The 25824-nt window shown below is 35.0% G+C and overlaps 1 long non-coding RNA gene across 5 annotated transcripts; it reads right to left on the bottom strand.

Moving 5' to 3' along the window:
* Window positions 1-2983: 2983 nt before the first annotated feature.
* Window positions 2984-25345, bottom strand: LOC118152398 (uncharacterized). Of its 5 annotated transcripts, none has more exons than XR_004741200.3 (4): window positions 23821-25345; window positions 17169-17371; window positions 15997-16041; window positions 2984-11778 (listed from the first exon to the last, which is right to left on the bottom strand). It is a non-coding gene; the product is annotated as an uncharacterized LOC118152398 (long non-coding RNA). The 5 variants fall into 5 exon arrangements; XR_004741242.3 differs by lacking the exon at window positions 15997-16041 and adding an exon at window positions 12830-12929; XR_004741191.3 differs by having other exon boundaries at window positions 15997-17371.
* Window positions 25346-25824: the final 479 nt, after the last annotated feature.

Raw genomic sequence — 25824 nt, 5'->3', positions numbered from 1 at the left:
GGACTGACATAAATGATATAATTCAGAACATTAGTACATATAATTTTGTTTCAGTCATCCTTAAGCCTTAGCCAGGATTGGAAAATTCAGGTATTCTATGACATTTGAAGGCTCTAATCAGTTAACAAATAGATTAACATTCCTGAACAAACTACTACATAAAAGAGAACTGTTTCACTACTTGTGACATTTAGCAGTTTTTATGACTTCACCATGAGCAGCATTCCTGCTCTTTTTGTTTAAATGAATTTGGAATCATATACTGCATTTATATAGTAAACATTACAGTCTATAATAGTTGAATATGCCATCACATAGATTAAAAGTCTCTATAGCTTAGAATTTAGAGAAGTCAAATTAGGGTGTCATTAAGTAATTCACAAAATAAAAAATAAAAATTTAATAAAATACCACATTAACACATATTTTTTACATTTTCATAAAGTGTATGTATAACTAAATTTTTTCCAACCATGTAAATGAGCACAGTCTCAGCCTCTTTAGGTGTTACATTCAAGCGAAAACCATTCTGTATTACCTGATTTTGTATTTCACAGGCCGGTGTGAAGGGGCTATACTTTGTTTAATTGAATTACAATATAAATACAAACCCTATAACCTTATTACAGATTATGATGTGCTAACCTAGGGACTATACTGAAGAAAAAAACAATTATGAAAAGCATGAGGAAATAACTCAACTGTTGACTTAGTTCCAGGTGGTTTGGGAAATATTTTGATGTTCCAGTACACTAATTCAATGAAATATATCTTGGGTTCATCATGACTGTTTGTTCATGAGCAAAAGTTCAGGAAAACGTGAATTTTCCCTTTTACAGAGAAAAATTGAGAGATTAGATCTCAGGACTGACTGCGGAGTGGTGAGACATTATCTCGTGGCTTACTGTGATCTAACTTTCACAAACTGAGATAAAAGTTCTTCCCTAAATTTTGAAACTACCCTAATTTTACTTTATTTGATTAAATTTGCTTTCATTTTTTTATGTGATGCTACATAAGTATATATAACAATTACTCTTGATTATCTCTCTTTGCCAGATTTTTTCATGAATAGACTTAGCAAATATCTGTAGGTTCATGAAAAGCCTTCCGAACACTTTACTTCTCCTATAAGTATACAGGCAGAATTCTCACTACAAACTTGAATCCACAATGACTTTTTATATAGGATTCAATAAAGATGAATGGACCACTGTTTATATCAAAGAAAGAGAGAAATATAATGGTGTGGAATTAGACCTGGTCTTGAAATTGGTACAGCATACTGTGTTTTTTTATTTCAATAAGCTCAACTATGGTAATGTTTCTTTATATGATGATTGCAGTTCATATGGACTTCAGTGGTATATTTTATTGTTTAGACTCATGGTTAATAAACTGGAACATAATTAGCTTGTTTGAAAAAAACACCTCCCACTTTAATTGTCTAAACTTTAAACTACTGTTTAGAATATCAACTTTCAAGCCATATGTAATGCCAAAAATAGCTAATATTGAAAATGATGACTTCTTACTGCAGCTCACAGTTTTATTTTAGGAAATGCTTGAATATATTCAAGTTAAAAGAAATATGTTATCCTTCTAAAAAATATTATTTTATAAATAGAAAAATATTTTTTAATTCTAAGGATATATTATGATTGATAAGAAAATTATTGGCATGGATTATTCTGTTATTGTAGCATTCCCTTGAAATTGCACAATCAAAATAGTTAAAGATAATAAATTATATAACATTCAAGTGTTGATTCATTTTTTTCCAAAGAAAATTTAGGTTCTCTGTAAAATGTTAAAATGCTCTTATTTAAAATTCACTTACTAAATACTGACCATGTATTAAGCACTGCTACAGGGATAAAATGGTGAAAATTTTTGGTCTCTTCTTTCAGTGAGTTTTCAGTTAAGTCACAGAGAATAAAATAAACTGAAAATGAAACAAGTTAACTAACAAAGTAGAGTAACATGCAATGAGGCACAGAGATTTTTCATCAGAGATTTTCTGGTAAATTTAGAGAGGACTTCACAAAGTAAATGAATGACATTTGTACTCAGAGAGGCAGTATGCTTTAAGGTTAGAAAAGCCTGGATTCTGATGCTCCACAGCTTGTGTTGTATTCTCAGCTGTACCACTTACTAGCTATGTGATGGGCCAAGTTACTAATCTTTATGACATTCAGTACTCTGAATGAAAGAAACTCATATAAAAATAGTAATACATTAGTATAAGAATAGTTATACAATAGTTGTAAGGATAGTTATTACAAAACCCCTCATGAGTTTCTATGTGAGATTAAATACATAGATTGATACACATAAAATATTTAGACAATATCTAACAAATAGCATTAAGTGTTTGATATTATCATTTGAGGGATATGGAACTGTTTGATGTGTAAATAATTGTAGAAAAATATTCCAAAGAAAGGCAACAACATAAGCAAAGAGAAGAAGCAATGGCTGATCATGAAGGATCTAAAGATCCGTGCAGAAGTTTGAGATTTTTATCTTATCGGTGTCCAAGAACCATTGAAAAATTTTACTAAAAAAATGTAGATGTGAAGAAGCTCATTGTAGGGCCATTTTGAAGCAAAAATTGGAGGCTATTGAGACAGTCCAGTTAGGAAACATAAAGGAATCTGAATTAGGGAAGTAAGGAAGAAAAATTAAGAGAAGAGAAAAAAAAGAAAATATAGTAGATAGGCAGATAGAATAAGTGAACATGATAACTCTTCAGAAGGGAAAAAAGAAGAAAGGAATGTGTAGAATGTATATTTTTTCTGACTAAATTCATTTTAAAAGTACAAATAGAAAACTCTAAGGACTATAAACAACTAAATGGAAGTTTAATTATTAAAATAATTGGAAAAAGTAAAACTGAGGCCTCATAATGTTGAAAATGAAAAAATTAAAGGAAAGTGCACTAGTTACCTCAATCTGTCATCACAAAATACCGTAGACTGAGTGATTTAAAAACACAAATTTATTCTGTCAAATTTCCAGAGACTGGCAAGTCCAAGATCATGGTGCCCGCTTATTTGGTTTCTGCTGAGTGCTCTCTTCCTTGCTTACAAAAAGCCACCTTCTCACTGTGTCATCAAATGATTAAAGGAGAGAACTCTGGTGTTTCTTTCTTTTCTTATCAGGGCACAAGCCCTATAGAATTAGGGCCTCATCCTTACAACTTCATTTAACCTTTATCATGTCATCACAAGCCGTTTCTCCAAATACTACAAAATTGGAGGTAAGGGCTTCACATATGAATTTGCGGGAGACACAATTCAGCTTATAGTAGAAGGTTTCACTGAATTATCTATTTAAAATTAGGACTTCTTTCTTTTTAGTAATTAGCAGTTAGGTAAAAACAGTGCATTGGATGGCAACTTTATCCTGGAACCAAGTAAGGGTTATGTAATTTAACAGTTCATCCCTGTAGTTTAGGCATTTACATGAATTCTAACATATTGCCAGTTGGGGCACTGCAAAAAAAAAAAAAGAAAAATACAACTTAAAATGTTTATTTACAAATCCAAAAATTTTAATTTCAGCTGCAAAGAAGGACATTTGTCAGTAAACATCATGATTCATAAATTTAGGAAGCATTGCATTGGAAAGACTACTTGAATGTGTCAAACTCCCTCTCTGCCATTTTACAATAGGAGAAAGGCACAAAGAGACTAGTCATGATCTAATCACATAGACTATTGGTGGCAGCATTAGAACCAGCCTTAGAAACAGAATTTATTTTTTCCTAGTCCAGTGTTTTGGTCTGCACACCACATGTCACGAAGCTCTAGCTAAACTAATAGGAATTTTCGTATGAAATTGAGATTCCTTGATCAGAACTGCAAGTGCTAGCTAAGATATTTTTTCAAAATGTTCTTTAAACCTTAATTCTGTTGTTGTTTGAGTGTCTTATACACCAAATATAATTGTTAATATGTTGATTTCATTATTTATTTTAACATCACTATCAGGGGATACAACATTTGTCTTATAAAGAAAGATGTTAGACCTCACTGATAACAGTGACATTAATATGGATCATATTTATAGGCTTTGGGAAGTAACATGATATATTGCCTCAGAGGATCAATTGAGCCTGGGGCCAGTGGTTGCAGTGAGCTGAGATTGTGCCATTGCATTCCAGCCTGGGCAACAGAGTGAGATGTATACTGCCTCATGTTGTTTTTGTGTCTCGCTCTATGTATTTCATGCAGTTGCTGACATAACCCATTGAGAATTAACTTTCCTCAATAAAGAATCTACAGTGAAAACTGAGACAGTCTTCTATCATTTGCTGCCTTCTTTTCTGAGCAATCCTGAAACTAGAATTACAGTCAAATAATTTCTTGCTATTTCTCTGGGAACAGAGAAAACAGGAAAGAGAAGTATATTTTAAATTCAAAACTATTTTAACTTGGTAGTGTTAAATGTTTCAGTTTCCCCGTAAAATATGTGACAAAATAGGTGACATTTCTGGTTTAAATATAATAGGAGCTTATATAAATAAAAGCAAGATATAAGCACCTCTAAGATTCTTCTTGTATTTGGTTAAAATAACTAGATGCCAAAATAAATATAAGTGGCCTGCTAGTTGGGTGTTTGCTGGAGCCAGGTTGCACTGGGTTGGATAACTAATTGTTCATCATCTTCTCCCAAATTTTTTCTTCCCAACTACACTTTCATTGATGGCAAACTGTTGGCTTGGCATTGGCTATAGTAAGAACACCACGAACACCTGCAGTTGCTACAAATTAGTTTTATATTATTGTTGATTTTTCCTGGCATAGTGCTAAACATATTCTGTATCAAATTGACCATTTGAGAGAATCAGAATTCTCTCATTTAACACAATATTGGTGTTCAATACTTTAAGAAGAAAAATTTTATGTATATACAATTCTGTAATGAAAACCAAGCCATGGAGACTTTTCTATCTTTGGGACTTATGAAACAATATCAGGATGCTTATCTTCCTCTACTTGTAGAACCATCCTTCCTATGGAAAAAAGACACAGATGAGGAGGATCAATAGCATTTGAATTTTTTTTTTATGTAAAGAGGAGTTTTTTAGGAGGTTCTTATGTCTTATTTATACTTGTATCTGTATTAAGAACAATACTCAGTATTTGTCGATAGCTTTGTCTTGTATAAGGGTTAACTTTTTTTCTATTTAATACACAGAACTGACTCGTGAGGTGTATATAATATTCTTTACATAAGACTATAAAGGAAGTTCATGAAATGTACACATGACATCAAATTTAGGATTTTTATCTTCATGTCCAGTGTTCTTTCCACTATAATACAATCATTTTCTATATTCATTATGCTACTTAAACATGTGGTTCTAGGGATACAAAGAAATTAGTAAAATTTTTTGCTAATATTTGGCATTATCCTTCCTGTTCAACAATATTATGCCAAAGTGTCACAAAATACATAAAATTAGTAGGCCTTAAAACATATGAAAAAATACTCATCATCACTGGTCATTAGAGAAATGCAAATCAAAACCACATTGAGATACCATCTCAAGCCAGTTAGAATGGCGATCATTAAAAAATCTGGAGACAACAGATGAAGGAGAGAATATCAAGAAAGAGGAACACTTACACTATTGGTAGGAGTGTAAATTAGTTCAACCATTGTGGAAGACAGTGTGGCAATGCCTTAAGGACCTAAAAATTGAAATTCCAATTGACCCAGCAATCCCATTATTCGGTGTATACCCAAAGGATTAGAAATCGTTCTATTATAAAGACACATGAACATGTATGTTCACTGTGGCACTGTTTACAATAGTAAAGACCTGGAACCAACTCAAATGCCCATCAGTGATAGACTGGACAAGGAAAATGTAGCACATATACACCATGGAATACTATGCAGCCATAAAAAATGATGAGTTTGTGTCCTTTGTAGGGACATGGATGAATCTGGAAACCATCGTTCTCAGCAAACTGACCCAAGAACAGAAAACCAGACACTGCTTGTTCTGACTCATAGATGGATGTCGAAAACTGAGAACACATGGATACAGGGAGAGGAACATTACACACTGGGGTCTGTTGGGGGATGCTAGGGGAGGGACAGCAGGGGGTGGGGAGATTGGGGAGGGATGACATTGGGAGAAATGCCAGATATAGGTGATGGGGGAATGGAGGCAGCAAACCACATTGCCATGTATGTGCCTATGCAACAATACCGCATGATCTGCACATATAACCCAGAACCTAAAGTACAATTTGAAAAAAATTAGTAGGTCTTCTTTAAAAGTACTCATGAGAACGAAGTATGCTCTTCCTAAAATTTTACATAGAATGTTGACACTGTCAAGGTGCATATAGCATGGTTGAAAGTTCTATATGTAGGTGGTGGATGGGTGAATATATAGACATCACTTAGAAATATTAGAAATAGAACTCATAATTTATTTTTTAGTCTTAAATTGATAGAATATTCCAGAATTGTGTAGTTCAATTCGTTTTGATTAAATTTCCAAAACTCAAGTGAGCATTTGTGCTCTGCCATAAGACATATGAAGGGTATATGCCTCTTATATTTGTCTTTATATTTGGCTCTAATATATTATTTTACAGACTAACCTGAGTCACCAAAACTTTGCATTCCTCAGTCAGTAAGAAAAACCAAAACAAAAAGTTAATATCCCTGTTTGAACTGTCTCTGCTTTCATCAAAATCAAATCATTTATATCTAGACATACAGTGACTCATATCAGGTTTTCAAAATGTAAAAATATCTCACAAAGAAACCTATGAATTTATAGTCTCTATAGCAGACAACAATTCTTGTTACTATACAATTATGCAACAATTTACTTCTGTTATTATAATCCTGGAAATTTTGAGAACATGAGAGAGTTTCTGTGGGAAAATAAAAATCTCCAGCTTCCAGAAAAATATCTAGTATAATTGCTCTGAAAAGACATTAAGATATAAAAATTGTGCAATATTCTAATAATCAAGTATTATAATTTACATCATAATTTTAAAAGTAGGTTATTGATGGCTTTGGACATCATTTGGTTTTCCCTTTTTATTTTACATGTAAGGATACCGAGGCCATGAATGGCTGAAAGTTGCATAGTTTAGTTACTGAGGTGAGACTCCATTTTTCCTTAATCCATTGCCACTTGTTCATTACTAAATGCAACTAGACTGCTATATTTATGATGCATCTTATATAGCAAATACAGATCAATTGATTACTTAGTTGTCCCTTAAATCAGCTGAAGTCTCTAGGTAAAAAGAAACTGCTTAAGTAATTTTTGGAACTACAATGAAATTCCAGAGACACATAAGCAGGCCAGTCAGAAAATCTGATCAGTCTTAGCCTTTCCACTTACAAGTTTGGCTTTGAGTTTGTTTTCTCCAGGGTAAAAATGTCAATTAAAAATACTACCTTTAAGAATTATGAAAATCCTGTAAGAAAATGGATATCACTGTGTTGGAAAATTGTGACATGCTATTTAGACAAAAGATAATTGCTAATATTATTTAGATACCTTAGATATTGGAGGAACATTAACATCTACAAAATTGCTTGCTAGAAGTGAGCTCCAGAAGTTTTTCATTTGGAATCAAAAGCCTGTGCTTACTTTCCTTTTATATTTTTAAATATGCAGTGAATTATCATTGAGAAATCTAATGTCAATTCAAATGAACTAAGTAAAAGATTAACCAGTAGTCACTTTAGGAACTTTCATCCTTAGTATGTAGATACCTAAGTGTCACATTTGTCCAAATAGTTACTGTAATTAAGATAAATGCTGCTGCTTCCTGTTGTTGTTTTAATCAATTCTTTGAAAAAAAATTGGAAGGGAAGATGGATGATCTAAGTCCTTAACTTGAGCTTCCCAGGTGATTGTTCCTGGTCTCCTTGGGAATCTATTAACTCAAACTCAGATCTAGAAATTCTTGGGCAGAGCACACATGCAGCACTATTTACTTCTCATCTGCATAAGATGAGATGATGTGAGGCCTGTTAGGGACATATACTTTCTATATTTTCAACAGACTGAGTACTAATGTCACTGGAGCATGGATCTTAAGCAGTTGGACCCTAACAGCTGTCAAGTCAATTCTCAAAAGGCAAAGGAAACCTAATCTCAGGCAATGCAAATACCAGGACTTCTAGAGGATGCTAATGTCATAAAATGCCTTTTGCTAGAGTTTCTCTGACCTTTCCCCTTCCTCTATTCATAGTGCAGTGTGGACTTACTTCATCATATTGACTGGTACATTGACTCCATGTCCAGGAAATTTCCAGAATCTCTAACAACTTACATTCTAAAGAAAATAATAATTTGTATCCAGAGTTTCTAGTAAAGAAAGTAAATAAAAGAGAGACACAATATCACACTGATTAAGAACACAGATCTAGGAATAATACCACCAAACTTTGTTACTGACTCTATTTTGAGGTCGTGAGATTGTCTAAGGAAAGTACTCACCTAAGTCTCTTTAGCCAGTTTTCTCGTGTATATAGTGTGGTTTATAATTATAACTACCACTTAGGTAATAATGCACGAAAGCTTTTTAGTTTTTAGTAAGAAAATCTAAAGAACTCTTCACAATGACACTTCGACGGCTTTCAGCCTTGACATAGCGCATTAGGCAAAATCCTAGATCAAATTATTAATTTGTACATTGTTCAATTTATGAAACTGTGAAGACAAGCATTTTAAAATAACTTTGTATTATGAATGGCATATTTATTAATATTTAGGCATGTTTAGTTTTTCATCCTTATGAGGTAATGTCCTTGAAAAGCACCTCCTGTAAATATGCGCTATGCAGCTCAGTTTCTAAAGTAATTTACACAATGATACATCTTACTTAATATGTTGTGTGTGCTGCTTACTGAAAATCTATACAATTATTAAAGTGATGAAATGCTTTAGCCATAGTGTAGTTACCTTAGCAACTTATTGCAATGTGGGTTGTAAATAACTACCTCTTTTATATTCTGAATCACATTAAAAAAAAATAACGTGCCATATAGGCTACTTTAAAATGACTTGAAGAACACATATTTTTGTTTTAGCTTAATGACAGCAATTTTAATTTGGCTGTAACATGGTGTCATTTTGGTAATTTTATAGTTAGGGAAAAATAATCTATTACTAACTCCCAATTACATTTTAGAAAATGATCCATGCTTTTATATACTTATTTGTTGAAAAAAAAAAGGGAATATTTAGCATTTTGTTCTGCAAGGTACTGTCCTACGATATATAAATAAAATGACAACAAGGTCTCTGCCCTTTTGAGCTTTGATTTCATTGTAGGAGAAAGAACAAAAACATGGCAAATACATGTTTTTAAAAGAAAGCAAAATGCAATCATAGAGAATGACCTGGGCTTGGGAGTGGGGAATGTAGGGAAGTTTGCAAAAAGGCAAAGTTACTATTTATAGAGTAGAACAGAAAGGCCTTTGGAGAGGTGACGTTTAAACATAGATCTGAATGCAGTAAAGATATTAGAACATTCTGGGGTGATTTACTCCAGGCAGAGTAATAAGAACCTAAGAAGATCCAGAAACAGAATGAAGGCCAGTATAGCAAGAGGTTAGTGTAGGACAATAGTGTAATCTGTTTTAAAGTTTTCAAATTTTACTCTAGCTATCGTGTGTAGAAAGAATAGAGTGCAGTGGGAAGCAGTGTCCAGGCTCTTGTCACCTTCATAAGAATAAACTTAAGGATGAGTTGGTAAATTGTGAAAGTAAAAACACGGCAAAGGGAAAAGTACACACTCAAGAAAAGAGGCCAGCTGTGGTTGCTTCTGCCTGTATTTCCAGCAGTTTGGGAGGCTGAGTTGGGTGGAACACCTGAGGTCAGGAGTTTGAGACAAGCCTGACCAACATGTTGAAACCCTGTCTCTACTGAAAATACAAAATTAACCAGGGTTGGGGGCTCAAACCTGTAATTCCAGCAACTCGGGAGACTGAGGCAGGAGAATCACTTGAACCCGGGAGGTGGATGTTGCAGCGAGTTGAGATCACGCATTGCATTCCAGCCTGGCCGAGAAGAGTGAATCCCCATTTCAAAAAAGAAGAAAAGAAAGAAAGAAGAAAGAGAGAGAGACAGAATGAAAGCAAGAAAGAGAGAGAAAGAAAGAGAAAGAAAAAGAAAGAAAAGAAAAAGAAGAAAGAAAGAAAGAAAAAGAAGGAAGGAAGGAAGGAAGAAAAAGAAAAGGAAGTGTGGGCATACTCAAGAGAGTCATGCTCAAGAGGTTTTGGGGTTGCTACTTTTATGAGTTTCTTTTACCAAGATGTGGAATATCCATGAAAATAATTAGAAAATTGGAAAAAAGTGGCACCATAGTACCATTCATTTTTATACCAAATATAGGTGTTCCTGGAACCGTCAGGGCACTGGTGGCTGTGTGATTTGTGTAATGAGGTTCTAGGTGAAGTCTAGGTCAAATCCAATGCCATCTTGAGTCCACTTGGTCTTGTCCAGCTTGGTTCATATTGAGTTTTTAGGGTTTTATCAACATAAAGTTTCTGCAGCTATTTCAAAAAGCTATTTTACTAGTCATGTGAAACTGCTGCCTGACATTTTCTAATCTCCTGCAACCATCCTGTTATTCCCGTCTCAGCAACATAGTATGAGGTCATAATGAAAGCAAGGACAATTGGCCTCTTTCAATGTATATTCTGGAAGACGGAGTCACAGGTCTTGAGGACTTCCGAAATCTAGGATCACGGTATCTCCAGAGGTCTCTTTTACAGATGGCAGTAGGTAGTGCTTTCTGGAGCAAAGTTTATTCCTTTGAAAGTGTGGACATTAACTTCAAAGGTCATCTCACCCACTCTCAGCTGCATGTGGATTCTTCTTACATCCTACCTGTAGGTAGTCATTCACTCTTCTCGAATACATTGTAAAGATATCTTTTATTTTTCTTATACTGAACCTAAACTTGCCTGGTTATCCCTTTGAAACAGGACATAGAACAAATTCGTTACTTCCTTTATAACAATCATTTCTTCTTACAGTGTATTCTTTTTTGACCAGAGTTTAAAAAGAAAAAAGTTCAGCAGAATTCCGTGGTTCAATAATATGGGAAAATATTTCATTATATCAACACCTTAAAATGTCATTAAGCACTTCATCAAAAATTGAGTTGTCCTACAGTAAAGAAACTCTTTCATTTTTATTAACTTTTATTACCATGGAATTTTCACATATTCATATTTCAGAAAGTTAGTGCATGTGTCATATAATTTGTAATGGTGAAAGAGACTCTTTAACTCTTCCACAAATGACATGAGATTTAGAGTCTCATGTAATGCTGGCTAGTTTCCTCTGCAGAGACAGACGTTGACACTATACACCCAAAAATATAACAGATAATTTAACAAAACAATTCAGATATGTTTTGAATAGCAGCATATTTTCTGTATCTATTACTTCATGTAAAACCTGATTCCCTTTTTTCTTTTGAAACACTTTAAAACTATATTAAATGCATTGTAACCTTATCACATCATCAATCAGTATAAACACAGATGTCCCCTCCAGTGAAAGAGTTGCCAATGTATTTCTTCTCTATGTATTTGTTGTTTTTAGCATACAGTCTGGGCTTTAAATTCCTGTTGAATTTCAATAGGAATGAAGAGATTACCAAATCATTTTCATTCTGGATTCTACCTTTGTTTTTATTGGCAATGTCTCCCAGCTTTGTGTCATCTGCATCCTTTATATGTTTTGATCCTTGGCACTGATGCAATCTGAATAAAACGGAAAGCCAAAGAAAAAAAAAGTTACGTCAACTTCTGGCACCCTCTCATCAGTTTAATAGTAAGTTATTAACAAAAATGCATTGAGTATTCTGATACCACTAGTTTGCATGCAAACAAAATGTCACTATCTTACCGCAGAGGATGTCGTTTGAATTACTTTTGAAAGTAAAATATATCTTTATTATGTTCTCACCTGATGTACCAGGCTTTCTCCTATTTAATATGTGTATGTTCACATTCTTAGATAATATATGTTGATTATTAGTGACTATACTTTCTAAATTTTCTTAAAAATCATTACATAAAAAATGTCTATTTTTTTTTTCCATGGTTGAGTTTTCTCTTAACCAACTTGTAATTCTCATGGTTCATCCTTGCTGCCTTTTGGCAAAGCAAACCATTTCCTAATTTCCATTTACTTTGATAATGTAATTCATGAACTAACAAATTAAGATCCCTTTACACCTAAAGCTGCATTGCTGCATGTAGCTAGCTATACTGATGCTAGAAGGCACCCACACAGCTAAAGAGAAGTGAAGAGGCAATTAGAAACAGGTTATAATTAAACTGTTGCAAAAAGAGAACAGATAAATGAACACTTTTAAGTAAAGAAGAAACTGATAAATTTTTTCAGATTTTGACAGGGTCAGTTATAAGCAAAATAGGTTTATTGCACACAAATTCTACTAAAGTTTTAATAAACTCTGCCTACGAAACATCATTCTGTCCCACTAAATGTGTAAGGGCACTAGCGGTGGTCTATCTAATTAAATATACCATAATATTTAGGCTCTGCCATTTTGTTGATTTAGCATATACACAATAAATAATGCAAAAGTAAGAAAGTATAAAGTATTGAGGGGAGGTCCTCCTACTTTGAATGGTATTAGAAATTATTTAAAATGGAACTGGAGAAACAAATATGTATGTATTACTATCCCTGCCCTTACGGAGTTCAAGAGTCAGTCCAATCTAAGAACTAGACATTTAAGCAAGTACAATCTGAAAGTACATTTTAAGAATAACAATAGATGCCTACTTCTGTAACTCAGTGGTGGGCATGCTCAACTCTGCCAGGAAAAGCGGGAACATCTGAAGAAAATATTTTTGCATTTACATTCCTATAGGGAAGCATGTTACTTTCAAACAAAAAGAAAGAAAATGTTTTTCACTGAATACATTAAAAAAATGAAGCATAGATATTACAAGTTATTACAGTTAAACAGAAAAACAAAGGTAGAATGAGAAGACATTAACCCTTTTCTTTATGAGTTAGGAAGTACTCCTTAATTTAAGTGAACCATAAGTATTCAAGCCAGAGAAATCTGTTTGCTAATTTTAAATTTTTATGTAGGAATTTGGAATTTATGTAACAAATTATCTTCCCTTCTTAACATGTTTTTTAAATTTACTTTTGTTGATATCTATGTATAAACTACTTCCTAAAATCTTAAGCCATTGAATAAATAAAATTAATACAAATCCTAATATTATCTATATTACAGAATGAAAATTTCATGAGAAGTTGATATTACTGCTTATCTAGGTAATTATTAAACCATGACACATGAAGATAGAAAAAGATATCTTAGGCAGGAAAGGCAAGATATGGGTAGTATATCTTAGATTTTCTTAAAATGTATCAACAATTGATTCTTGGGGGGTAGAATACTGGTACACTATTTTTTTAGACTAGTTCTCAAAAAAACCAAAGCTTTATTGGCCCAGGAAAAAGATTTAAGATAGGATAGATTACATTTCTACATTCAAATAGAAACTCCACATATTGTGTTTTATATTTCTATGGTTAAGATAAATAACTCAATCTTATACATGTTTACAAATTTCGCTGTACATAGTTGCTATACCACAGGAGATATAATTAATCATAACAAGCAGTGATAGAGCAATAGTCTGCTGTATTATAGAAGTAATAAACATAGCTCTTTTCCAAAGATGTTTTATTTGAAGCAAAGTTGTCATCATTTGAGTTGGTACATCATTGAGTTGTAATAATGGCTATATTCTTAAACTATGGATCCAATCATGAAAATTTTGAGCATGTATGCATGTTTCCCGCTTGAGTTGGCAGCTGGCAATGATTGATTTCTAGTTATTACAGCACTAATCTTTTTTAAAAATTATCTCTCAGGTAAATGAAATATAAAATACCACAATATTTGATGTGGCATTGGTTTTGTTAATACTGATAAAAGAGTGGCAGTTGTCCCATTTAGTGGTTTAGTTCCCTTTGGCATTTGGATCATTTATTATGATCATTTCAGGTTAACAAAAGATTAAATGAGAAGAAGGGTAAATTAACAGGTGAGATGAATTACACATGGGAAAATTTTGTGTTTGTACTGACAAAAAAGAATCAGATCTAAGAATATATGGAGAACTCCTACAAATCAATAAGGGCACAAACAATCCACTAGAAAATGGGCAATAATCATGTGCTGGCACATCACAGAAGATGGAATAAGAATGACTAACAAACATATAGAGATGTTGAGAATCATAATTGATCACAAACATATACATAAATCCCACATTAAGTTACTATTTTGTACCCTTTTGATTACAAAAATAAACACATCTGAAAATAACCTCATATTGGAGATGTTGTATATCCACATGCTATTTTATACATTGCTACTAGAAATGTTAATTTGTACAAACACTTTCAAAAGGAATTCAAAATTTCCTTCTATTGCCGAAGAAGCATATCCTCTATGATCCAGCTCTTCTATTTGTACATGTACAGCATGGGACACATGCAAAAATGTTCATAACAGAATTATTCACAATATTAAAAAATGTAGAAGTCACCTAAATGTCCATTATGGGATAGCAGATGAATTGTCATATTCACATGAGAGCAGTTTAACGAAGAACTATCATTCAGCACATACACAATATAACACTACATGTAAAATTTAATGAATAAATAAAACTAAACTATCTTTTAGAACAGATAGTTACAGGAAAACAACATAAAAAGGAAATAAATGATGAACACAGGATATAGGAAAATGTTGGAAGAAGAATGGCAGATAGATTAATTAAAGGATGAGAGGACATATGGTTAGATATATATTATTTTCAAGATCCCAGGTTTCATTAGGAGTCATGGGTTTATGTTGCTTGTTACTTCTTAGAAAAACTTACGTAATTACAGTTTTTAAAAAGTAGGCAATTCATAGAACAATGATGAGCTCTGTCAAGAGCCAACGATTAATATTAAAAAGTTTTGTGTTTCTGCATGTGTGTAAATGTATAATAATGAAAAGATATGATATTGTGTTAAATTATCTAGATCAAGCATGTAAATTAATATGTTGTTTATACTGTATGCCCTATATTTTCTTCTCTGATATTCCTGTCAGAGAAGAAAGGACCATATAATCTTGCTTAAGAATTAGCTGTCTTTTCATCCTACATAACTACAGTTTTGTACTCTTTGTACCCTTTGACCAACATCTCCCTATCTCCCTCCTACTTCTACCCACTCTCCCATAGTTATCATATATATGGTATACATACATATACATATGTATGGTAACTATGTAAATATATAAGGAGATGAATATATTATTTTATTTGGGAGTAGTAATTTCATTATGTATATATATGTCAAAACATTGAATTTTATACCTTATATACATATAATTTAAGAACTCTAAAAAATAATTACAGTCAGCCGGGCATGGTGACTCATGCCTGTAGTCCCAGTGCTTTGGGAGGCAGTGGTGAGCAGATCACCAGAGGCCAGGAGTTTGAGACCAGCCTGGCCAACATGGTGAAACCCCATCTCTACTAAAAATACAAAAAACCTTTCATGGTGATGGGCATCTTAATCCCAGCTACTCAAGAGGCTGAGACAGGAGAATCACTTGAACCCAGGAGGCAGAGATTGCAGTGAGCTGAGATAGCACCACTGCACTCCAGCCTAGGCAACAAGAGCAAAACTCCATCTCAATAAATAAAAAATAAAAGTAAATAGAAATAATTACAGTTAATGAATTTCTGGATAATTTATACTGTTCTTTATTTCACATAGTCAACCACTCACCTTCTGTCTCATATTCCACAGCCAATTCCTGATTGAAATAATTCAAGCACTGTTAGAAGGGCCAAGTTGTCTTACTATTATTTTGGTGAAAGAAAGAAAGAGCAAATCATAATGCCACTTAGGTCACCTACCCTTTAAGACTTTGTGGATTATGTTGCAATTCAACAATTTGAAATCTATTGAGAAACAAGGGACAAGAAATGGTCTGTATGATGTTGTTGATCAACTTTGGCAGGAGATTCAAGCAAGTAAGACCCTTTCCATATCTATTGCTTATACAACAGAAACTAGTATCTACTTAAATAAATTAATAAATAATAACACACAAGAAAGCTTGTATCCCAGAAACATAAATAAAATGCATTAACTAAAATTGCACCATGTATTCTTTTTTTTTCTTCCAAAAATTTCCTGTTTGGGCAAGTGGGTAATTGCTTTCTTGAGTCAACACAGTCAGCAACTGAATCTATCATGATGTTGCTTTATCTCTCTCACTAAGAACATTTGTGAGTTGGCACTCCTTCAGAAAGACTCACATTCATCTAACAGTCAGTATAGTTCTTGGAACAGAAGCTATACTTTGTCTTCCTGATGTTTGTAAAGCTGCAAAATCCCAGTGTCAACTGGAAGAGGGTTGAAGCATGTTATACAACATTCAGTTTAACAATGAAATTTTTCACTGACGTTTTATATAATGTTGATGGCTTTAGAATAGAATTTTAGCAACAATTTCTTCAGAATTATGTTCTATTAAGAGATATAAGTCTTTGAGTGCAGGAATATGTAAAAGGAAATCACAGAATTTCTTACTGGTTAAAATATTTTGGAAGCTATAAATTCTCAAGGTGACAAAAGTTTACTTTTTGCTACTTTGTACTATTATTGACTAAGTGACGCGGTCACATGAAGATTTCATTATTTCAGACATCAGGTTACATTGTTCACATAATTATATTGTGTGCATGAAAACATTTTAAAATCTATTTTTTTTATATTTATAGTGTAAAAATTACACATGCAAAGCCAAAAGCATGCAAAACCAAAATATTCTATACATTAATATTTGATACTATTTAGGTAAGATCGAGTTTTAGTGAGAAGAAAAAGGTTTATAATTTGAAATAAAAGGACATAAAAAGTAAAAACATCTAGTATCCAGAGAAACTAAACAACAATAATAAGACACAAATAATTCTTTTAAGAAAATGAATTTAAACCAAAAATAACCAGTAACAGAGTATGGATAGCCTTTACCTTGAACATTCATTTTCTCTTCAGCTCTTAGTAAGAGATCTCCACTTACCAGCTGGGCATATAGCCATAGGACTAAAAAAGAACAGTTTCCCAGCCTGCCTTACAGTTTTCATGGCCAAATGATTAAAATCTGGGTGAAGATATGTTAGCAGAAGTCTTGTGTGGGACATCCTTGAGGTTGCCTTTTCACTCTTTCATCTTATTCTTTTTGATGATTGGCATTTCTGCTGAATTCTTGGATCACAAAATGACCTGGGGAATGGAAGCCACATGGAGCAGAACAGCATAGGACAATCTTGAAATGACACAATATAACCCCTAAACTGCTCATTTCTAGACTTCTTTCCTACAAGAGAAATAAAGTACTATCGTGCACAAGTCACAAACTTACTGACAACTGAATCCTACCCCCAATATAATCAAGATAATTAAAACCCCACCTGCAAGTCAGAATTCAAGACGCTACAATCTCTTTCAAATTTAGTTTTGAAAACACTTCCAGCTATATTTTTCCACTAATCTGTTTGCCCAACCTGTTTTGCTTCCAGTGTACAAATATCCTTTACATACTCCCACAATATTTTGGTTCATTTTATTCACTTTCTCTCTTTCTCTCCATTCAACCTCACAAATCTTGGTTCATTTTACTAATTTTCTCTTTATATATATTCAACCTCACAAATCTTAGTTCATTTTACTCATTTTCTCTCTTTCTTCATTCAACCTCACATTCTCAAATATTATATTCTTACAAAACCAGCTCCAAACTTCAGGAATTCTTTTTTTCATCTTTCAGTTTAGGAAATCCCATTTCTCCATGTTTATAGGCCTATTTGTTAAACAAGCATTTGTATCTCGTTGCATACTGCTTTAAGACACATGTTATATTGTTTTCCTACATTGGTATTTAATGTTTGTTTTGACTGTTTTATGTGTTCATTTGTATTTGTCATCCCAACTCTGATTAAATCATCTAACTATCCACCAGCAAAAATATATAACAGAAAGGGTCCCTTTCTTTACCTTTTTTCTTGTTTGTAAAAGGATATTTTTTGGTTCGATACTTCTCCTACACGGTTACTCTGAAATCCATCTATAAATTCTGTGGTTTCTGTCTTTTCTACCTCTCCAGAATTTTTCTATCTCTTTCCATGCCTATTCTCACTGTCTTAGTTTAGGAAAAAATCTTTAATTGCTAATTGTCCTTGCCTTTCCTTCTTATTCTTATTCCTCTGACATGATCTTATGAGAATGAGCTTATTGATGTCACACCAAGGTTCAAGCTGACTTCTCCAGTCTCATCTATTAGTTGTTTTTCCCTTCTTAGTTTTGCTAGAGCTGTCATACCACAGAGTGTGTTAATTAAGCAACATAAATTTGTTTTCTCACAGTTCAGGAGACCAGAAGTCTAATTCCATAGTGTCAGCAGGGTTGTTTCCTCCTGCGGTCTCTCTATTTGACTTGGCTGCCCTCTTGCTGCCTCTTCACATGGTCCACCTTTTGGACACAGGCAACTCTAGTGTCCTATTCTCTTCTTTTCATAAGGACACCAGGCACATTGGCTTTAAACTTACCTAATACTTCCTTTTTACTTAATCATTTACTTAATCACTTCTTTAAAGGCTCTTTTAATATAATTACATTCTTAGGTACTAGAAGTTAGTAATTGCTTAAATTTCAGCTCAAACATCTGTCTGCAGTTACCACAATGATAACAAATTATTTTTCTGTCTCTTCTCTCTTTCTGCCACCCCCTGCTCCTATCTCATTTTTGAAAACTGTGCATAGCTTTCAACCTATTTGTTTGCATATTCAGGCTTCTGAAAAGTCTTCCTTTGCAATTCTGCTTAGAATATTTTCCTCTGGGTAGTAGTCCTGGAACTACCCTGTCTGATGTTTCCCCTCTGTTCATATGTCCCCTAAAATGATTCAGAGGGCCCTCCTATGTGCTTCTATAAGTACTCTTGATTTTCTTTGGAGTTCAAACAACTAGCAAGTCTCAGAGCCAGAATTCAAATCCAGGAGGTCTAACTCCAAAGACTGAAGATTAACCATGACACAGAGATTCATGAATCAGGAGATAAATTGCTTATAAACTGCCCATTATCATCAATATGAATTTTAAGCTCCTTGGTCTGGTATGTGAATTCATCAGTAGCCGGCCCCTAGGTGATAGCTCGTGTCATCTTTCAACTGCCATTCCAAGCACTGCCTTATGTTGAAGATTTAAGGAAAAGGAAAATTTGAACTGAGGTACAAGTAAAAGTTTTCTATTGGTTGTTTCATTTTTACAATGTGCAATAAAGAATGGCATTTTGAAATTTTATGGATGGCTTATGAATTCACTGACTGACAAAGGAAGAGAGAGTTGAAAACAAGCACCACTTTTTTTGTAAGAAATCAAATGGGTCAAAGTTATAAAAAGTTATAAAAAGAAAGGAACATTTATGATCCTTTTCCTGACCATATTGCGTTGTCTGATTTCCTGCCTTGTCAAAAAAATATCAGAAATAGTCACCAGGGCACCCACTTATATTAGGAGGATGGCAAGTGGTAAATCACTGACACTTAAGTAGTTTCTTCAGCAAAACACTCCAACTGCTTAGGAAAATATTTATTCCAACTCCATGTTTGATCTCTGTTTATTTTGTTGTAGCATGTGTTTTGAACACTAGAATAATGACATAATGTAAGCAAGTGACTTAGCTACAACACAATATTATCACATAAAATAATAGTTTAGGTTAAAAGCAGTGTGGCATAATGGTACTGGGTAGAGATTCTGTTTCCATACTGAACCACTGTGACACTTTGAGGAAACAACTTCATGTTGACAATTAGCAGAATAATAATAAAAGTCATGGAGTTGTTTTGAAAATTCAATAAAAGGTTGAGCACGGTAGTTCGTGTCTGTAATCCTAGCACTTTTGGAGGCCGAGGCATGTGGATCACATGAGGTTAGGAGTTTGAGACCAGCCTGACCACCATGGTGAAATCCCATCTCTACCAAAAATACAAAAGTTAGTTAGGCATAGTGGTGGTTTTCTGAAGCAGGAGAATCACTTGAACACAGGAGGCAAAATTTTCAGTGAATTGAGATGGCAACACTACACTCCAGCCTGGGCAACACAGTGAGGCTATTTCTCAAAAAAAAAAAAAAAAAAAAGGAGAGAGAGAAAGAAAGAAAATTCGATACAGTAACATATATAATGCAAATAGCACAGTGTGTGGCACACTGGGATACTCAGTTGTCTCACCACTATCCATGGTTTATATCCCGTCAGGTTCCATGTACCACTTTTGGCCTGGTGAGCCTGTGATGAACAGTAAATCCAAGTCCCTGTTCTAACAGGGCTTATGGTTAATACAGAACCTTCTAGTGTAGGTTAAAAAGCTGTGATCAAATGTTACACAGTCATGGTTTAAACCCTGGCTGTACCACTGAAGCAGCAATGTGACCTTGGCAAGGCTATTTGGCTTTTGTGTGACTATTTCTTCATCCATAAAACGAAGATAACAATGATCATTAGGTTTGTTGTTAGGATTAAGTTAATAAATAAATCTAGTGATCCTAGAATATTTCTGGTACATAAAATATATCATTTAATTTGCTTACTATTTGAATTAAGTCATTTTTGAGCTATTTCTCAAGAATGAATTTTCAAATCAGACTAACATGAATTAGAGATCATAAGCAGTATTAGCCTAAACTAAATAATTTCAAGGGTACAAACAAAAGGATTATCAAAAGTTTCAAAATAATTGCTCTCTAGGTCTTTCTTTCCTGTCAAAGTCACATCACTCTAGCCCAGGATAGACAAAGCCTCCAAGTGAGGCCTGCATGGTTCCTCACACAGTGGGTAGTGCTTCAATTACAAAACATCTCCAATTTATAGCCCAGCACTGGACACACTATATGCCATTCTCCAGGAAGCCATGCCTTATAAACTCTGCTTCTGTCTATCATAGGTAATCCTTAGTCAGATATACTGCTAAGGCACAAAGACATCCCTCTTCCTTATAACAAATACCATTAGTTTATTTCCTCAGGGGAGGTAGAATTGACAAGGAGATTAGACCTGCTAACTTGTTACAGACTCAATGTTGTGCCTTCTTCCCACCCCAAATTCATGTGTTGAAGCTCTAACATCTAATGTGGTGATGTGTAGAGAGGAGACCTTTGGGAGGTAATTAGGGTTATACAGGTTATGCAAGTGGGGCCTTCATGATAGGATTAGTTGACATATAAACTGTGGATTAGATTACATATATCTCTCTTTTACTCTCTCCCCCCTAACACACACTGAGAAAAGGCCATGTGAGGACATAGTTAGAAAGCAGCTGTTTGCAAGCTAGGAAAAGAGCCATCACCAAGAACCAAATTGGCTGGCATCTTAATCTTGGCCTTCTAAGAACTGTGAAAAATGTTTCTCACAGAACTCCAGAACTGTGAGAAATACATTCCTACTATTTCAGCTACCCCTGCGATGGTATTTTGTTATGGTAATCCGAACTGAACTAAGAAACCCCTTTTTGCTTCTTTCCCTCAAGGTCTGTCTCTGGTGAAAGGAGTAAATGAGCAAATGTATTGCAGGCCAGGTTATTTCACAACTTTCACCTATCTTTTTAAAAAACAACAACAAAGAACACTTTTTTAAAGTAAAAGGAGGAGATACATCTGTTATATTCTTCTTTCCATGCAGCCCCTGAAAGGCACTCCTTTATTTTATAAGGTAAAACTTACACATGGCTCCAAAATCAAAAGAACATAAAAAGTCTAACCTCTATCCTTGATACCATCTGCCCACTTACACCATGGCCCCAACCAGTTTTATTAATTTTTGGAGAAAACACCTTGCTTTACCTTGGAATTTTCACCTAAAAATATCGTGGAGAACTTTTTATACGAATTAAGGAGAATTTCTTCATTCTTCCATAGCAGCTTAGACTTCCATGATATGGATATTCTGTATTTGTACTGTAATGATCCAAGGTTTAAAAGATGTTTTATAATATGAACTGTTGAAATTGACAACTATAACACATCGCTATGGCATGTTCCTATGTCATTCATTCTATATTCAGTGTTGTCTGTGTTCTGAGGCTTTTATTATTTTTTAAATTGTTGCAATATGTCAACATGAGATCTGCCCTCTTAACACATTTGTAAGTTTATAATGCAGTATGGTTAACTATAGGAACACTGTTGTACAATAGGTCTGTAGAATTTATTCATTTTACATAACTGAGAGTTTATAATATAGCATCCTCTTTGTTTTACATAAGAGCATCAACATGGAAATAAACAATTAAAGTTTTCTATATCCATAAAATTCCCAATGGCCCGATTCCACTCTCTCAAAGGAAACTTGTAACTCAGCATTTGTCATTCCCATGGTAATAATGCCAAGAAGACATTCTCCTATTTTAGCCCAATAAGAGAAGTAAACTCTTCCACTGTTTTGACACTCAAACAGATATGGACTTGATTGCATAAGAGGTAAGGAACTAATTTTTAAATTTGCCATATTCCTTTATTTAGCATTACAAATATATAAATTCCTTTTAGTCTTGAATAATTGAATATGTGGGAACTCATCTATTTGAATGGAGCAAAACGATTAATGGTGCACGCTTCAGGGTCAGATGGATACTGTATAGGTTCCATACAAACTCAGTTGTGACAAAATAGATTTATCACCTTAGGTAAATTCACATAAGTCTCAATTTCCCTGTAATTTTAGGACATAAAATTTAGGTAGGCAGGTTGTGAACAGGATCAACTGATATCCTGTTCACAATATTTAGTCATTACTTAACACATGGTAGCTTTCATCATCGTCATTATCATCACCATATGCATCTATTTTATTCTGTACTAGATTCTGTGTAGATGCTGGGGAACAACAATGTATATGACAACATATCTCCTCTAAGAGCTGACAGTATAGTAGCAAAGGCATATCAGCAAAGAAAAAATAGCTTTTATCTATGTTAAAAAAAATACACCAACAGATTGAATGCTATGCTCTAGAGAAGTAAAAAGTGATCTGAAAATGGCAGTTTGTAGAGAAAGGATCTTAAGGAGGGAAAAGGATCAAGATATTTCCATCAGAAGAGATAGTATATATTTCAAATTCAGTTATCAGAGAATATAAAGACATAGACAACACTGGAACAATGCTGTAGTTATTTTAATTTGGTGGTGAAATAAGGCTCTTGAATCTGACAGTACCTTTGAGTCTCAATAGTTTATTCTCAATTCTACAGATAGATCTAAGAGTACCAAGAGTGGATATATCCTCTGATCCTGAGGTTTGCTGTCCATGTTTGTTAAATATTTTCCCCCATAAAAGCAAAGTGTAAAAGGCTGGGAGGAAAAGGGTGATCCCTATCCATTTTTTGAACAGGAAACAGAAATCTACAGGTGCTCTTCTTTTTTAGGGTACTTAAATGTCAAGAATATTATGCTGTGGATTACCACGACTGCCTACACATACATCAGAAACTTAAAGCAAGTGAAAAAGACTTCGCTATGGCTGGTACATGACTTTCTACATTTCCTACCACTATAAGGCACCCTTCAGACATTAAAGTTAATGAATGTGTGAATAACCTATGTTTATTTTAAAGAGAAACTTTAGTTGCAGACAGTGGCCAGCATACCAACCATAACCAAGAAAGAAATTTCAAGTCAGAACCTTTTTGGAGAACAGGCTGCTCTAAATTCTGAATTTTCTTGAATCAAGTGAGTCTCTTGATTACAGCTCTGCAATTCATGTCTCAATAGTCTGCCAGAATATTTTATTGGTAATTGGAGGCTGATATAATCAGAAATCATAAGTTAAAGATGGCCTTTTGTTGGGATTATTTTATTATAATTCTTATTCCCACTTCATTATCAGGAACAGTCATTTAATAATTAGGAATAAGAATTAGAACTCGAAGAAGCATCAAACATTGTGGCAAGCAGACAACGTATAGATTCATACCAGGTTCCAAAACACTGCCGAACATCTCCCTCTTGAAAGGCTGCAAAAGAGTCAGTGTCAAAGATACATTTTAGGAAATCAAACCAAAAAACTCAATCCTGGCAAACTAATACGCACGCAAATAAAATGCCTCTTTTTATTCCTTAGCATCTCACCACCGAATTCATTATTCACTTCTTTGTGCAAGCTGCGCGGTTTAGCTTCAAGCTCTTCTCTTAATTGCACCAGAAGTTAAGTCTGGGCGTTGGATACACACTCTAAATCCTTACGCGTGGGTCTGTGAGCAGCCTTGAGCAGCTGAGCAAGTTAGTGGGAGGGGATCGCCAACTGTCGGCTCGCTTCAAGTGGCAGCCTCCATGGATCCATCACCCCTAAACCCACAGCTCCTGTCAGTGCCTCCGCTAGAGTCGGCTCAAACAGAATCCAACCAGGTTCATCCCTGAAATTCAGACTTGTGCCTGAAGTCACCGGTCCGGAGCCCCTGGGAGCCGCAACGCTCACCGTGGAATACTCTGGATCGATTTCAGAGCTGTGAGTGGCGCTGCTTGCTAGAGGTCATCCTACAAGTTTCATCTTTTGTATTAAATCTTCACTTCTGTGACTCCATGTTTGGCGCTCACGTACTCGGTTCCCGGCAAAGTCAACCGCCTTCAGACTTGAAGAGAAACAATCAAGAGCTCCTTTGATTCAGAGGAGATTCTCGATGGAGACTTTGGCGGTGGGTGGCAGAGCGGTGCACCCGGCACCAGAGCAAAGGAACCTGGCGCCATCTCCAAGCTGGGCAACTTCGCGTTTTCCGCTAGCAGATCCCAAGCCATAGATATTCACGAAGCCCCAGAGGGGAGAAATCCTCAGCAATCCTCAGTCTGTCCCACACGTGAAAAGGCATGGTAGTGCTCTATTGGAATAGACACACTGCGCGGAGCACAAATGCAAATCTTGGTTTAAAAAAAAGCACAGAAAACAATGAGCAAAAGTTTACTTTCTGTAAGCAATTAATTCCTGCAGCGCAGGCCCATTCCAGGTAAAGCAAACTTCTTCTGGGAAGCTCCTTTCCTGGGACTTGTGGATGACCCGGGGCGCTTCTAAGAGCAATGTCTCTCCTGCTTGGGGCGCCCCATCGGTGCTGCACCCAGTGATTCCTCCCAGCCGTCGAGGGAAGAAAAAGAAGTTGGGACAGGAGCTAGTCAGAGACCCGGACAGCTACTCCTGGTGAAAAACCTTGGAAATGGCTGCTAAAGGGGTTGGGTCTCCAGACTTTTAATCCCTCCCCTTTCTCCAGCTGAGCCTTTCACCTGCTACCGTCCAGTTTACAATATAAGCGTAGACCCTGAATCAACCCAGTTCCAAAAGCTAAGCATTACAATTCCCGAAGAAAATCATTTTAAAAACATCTAAGTGAGTTTCGGGAGCTTCTTAGGGGAAATGTTACGGAAGCAGTGGGCAGGAAAGGTGGGATGAGAGGGTATTATGTCCACGAAGCGATGTGTAGGCCCCTCTATTCGAAGTACCTCGGGGAGTCCCTCAGCTTCCTAGCTAGCTGCTGCAGCCACTCCAATTCACCACTACAGAAGGGGCGGAGGTGGCCCCTGGGGAGTGGCGATGGAAACCGGGCTAATCTTTAGTCTGGTGACCTCTCGCTGGGTGCCGAGGGGGTGTAACTGGCCTCAAGAAAACAGCCAGGGAGTCGAAACGCCAGGCAGGGCAGAGAAC

The sequence above is a fragment of the Callithrix jacchus genome, chromosome 1, assembly GCF_049354715.1.
Source record: "Callithrix jacchus isolate 240 chromosome 1, calJac240_pri, whole genome shotgun sequence".
In the NCBI taxonomy this organism is placed as follows: domain Eukaryota; kingdom Metazoa; phylum Chordata; class Mammalia; order Primates; family Cebidae; genus Callithrix; species Callithrix jacchus.
This window is presented reverse-complemented; position numbering and strand designations above follow the sequence as displayed.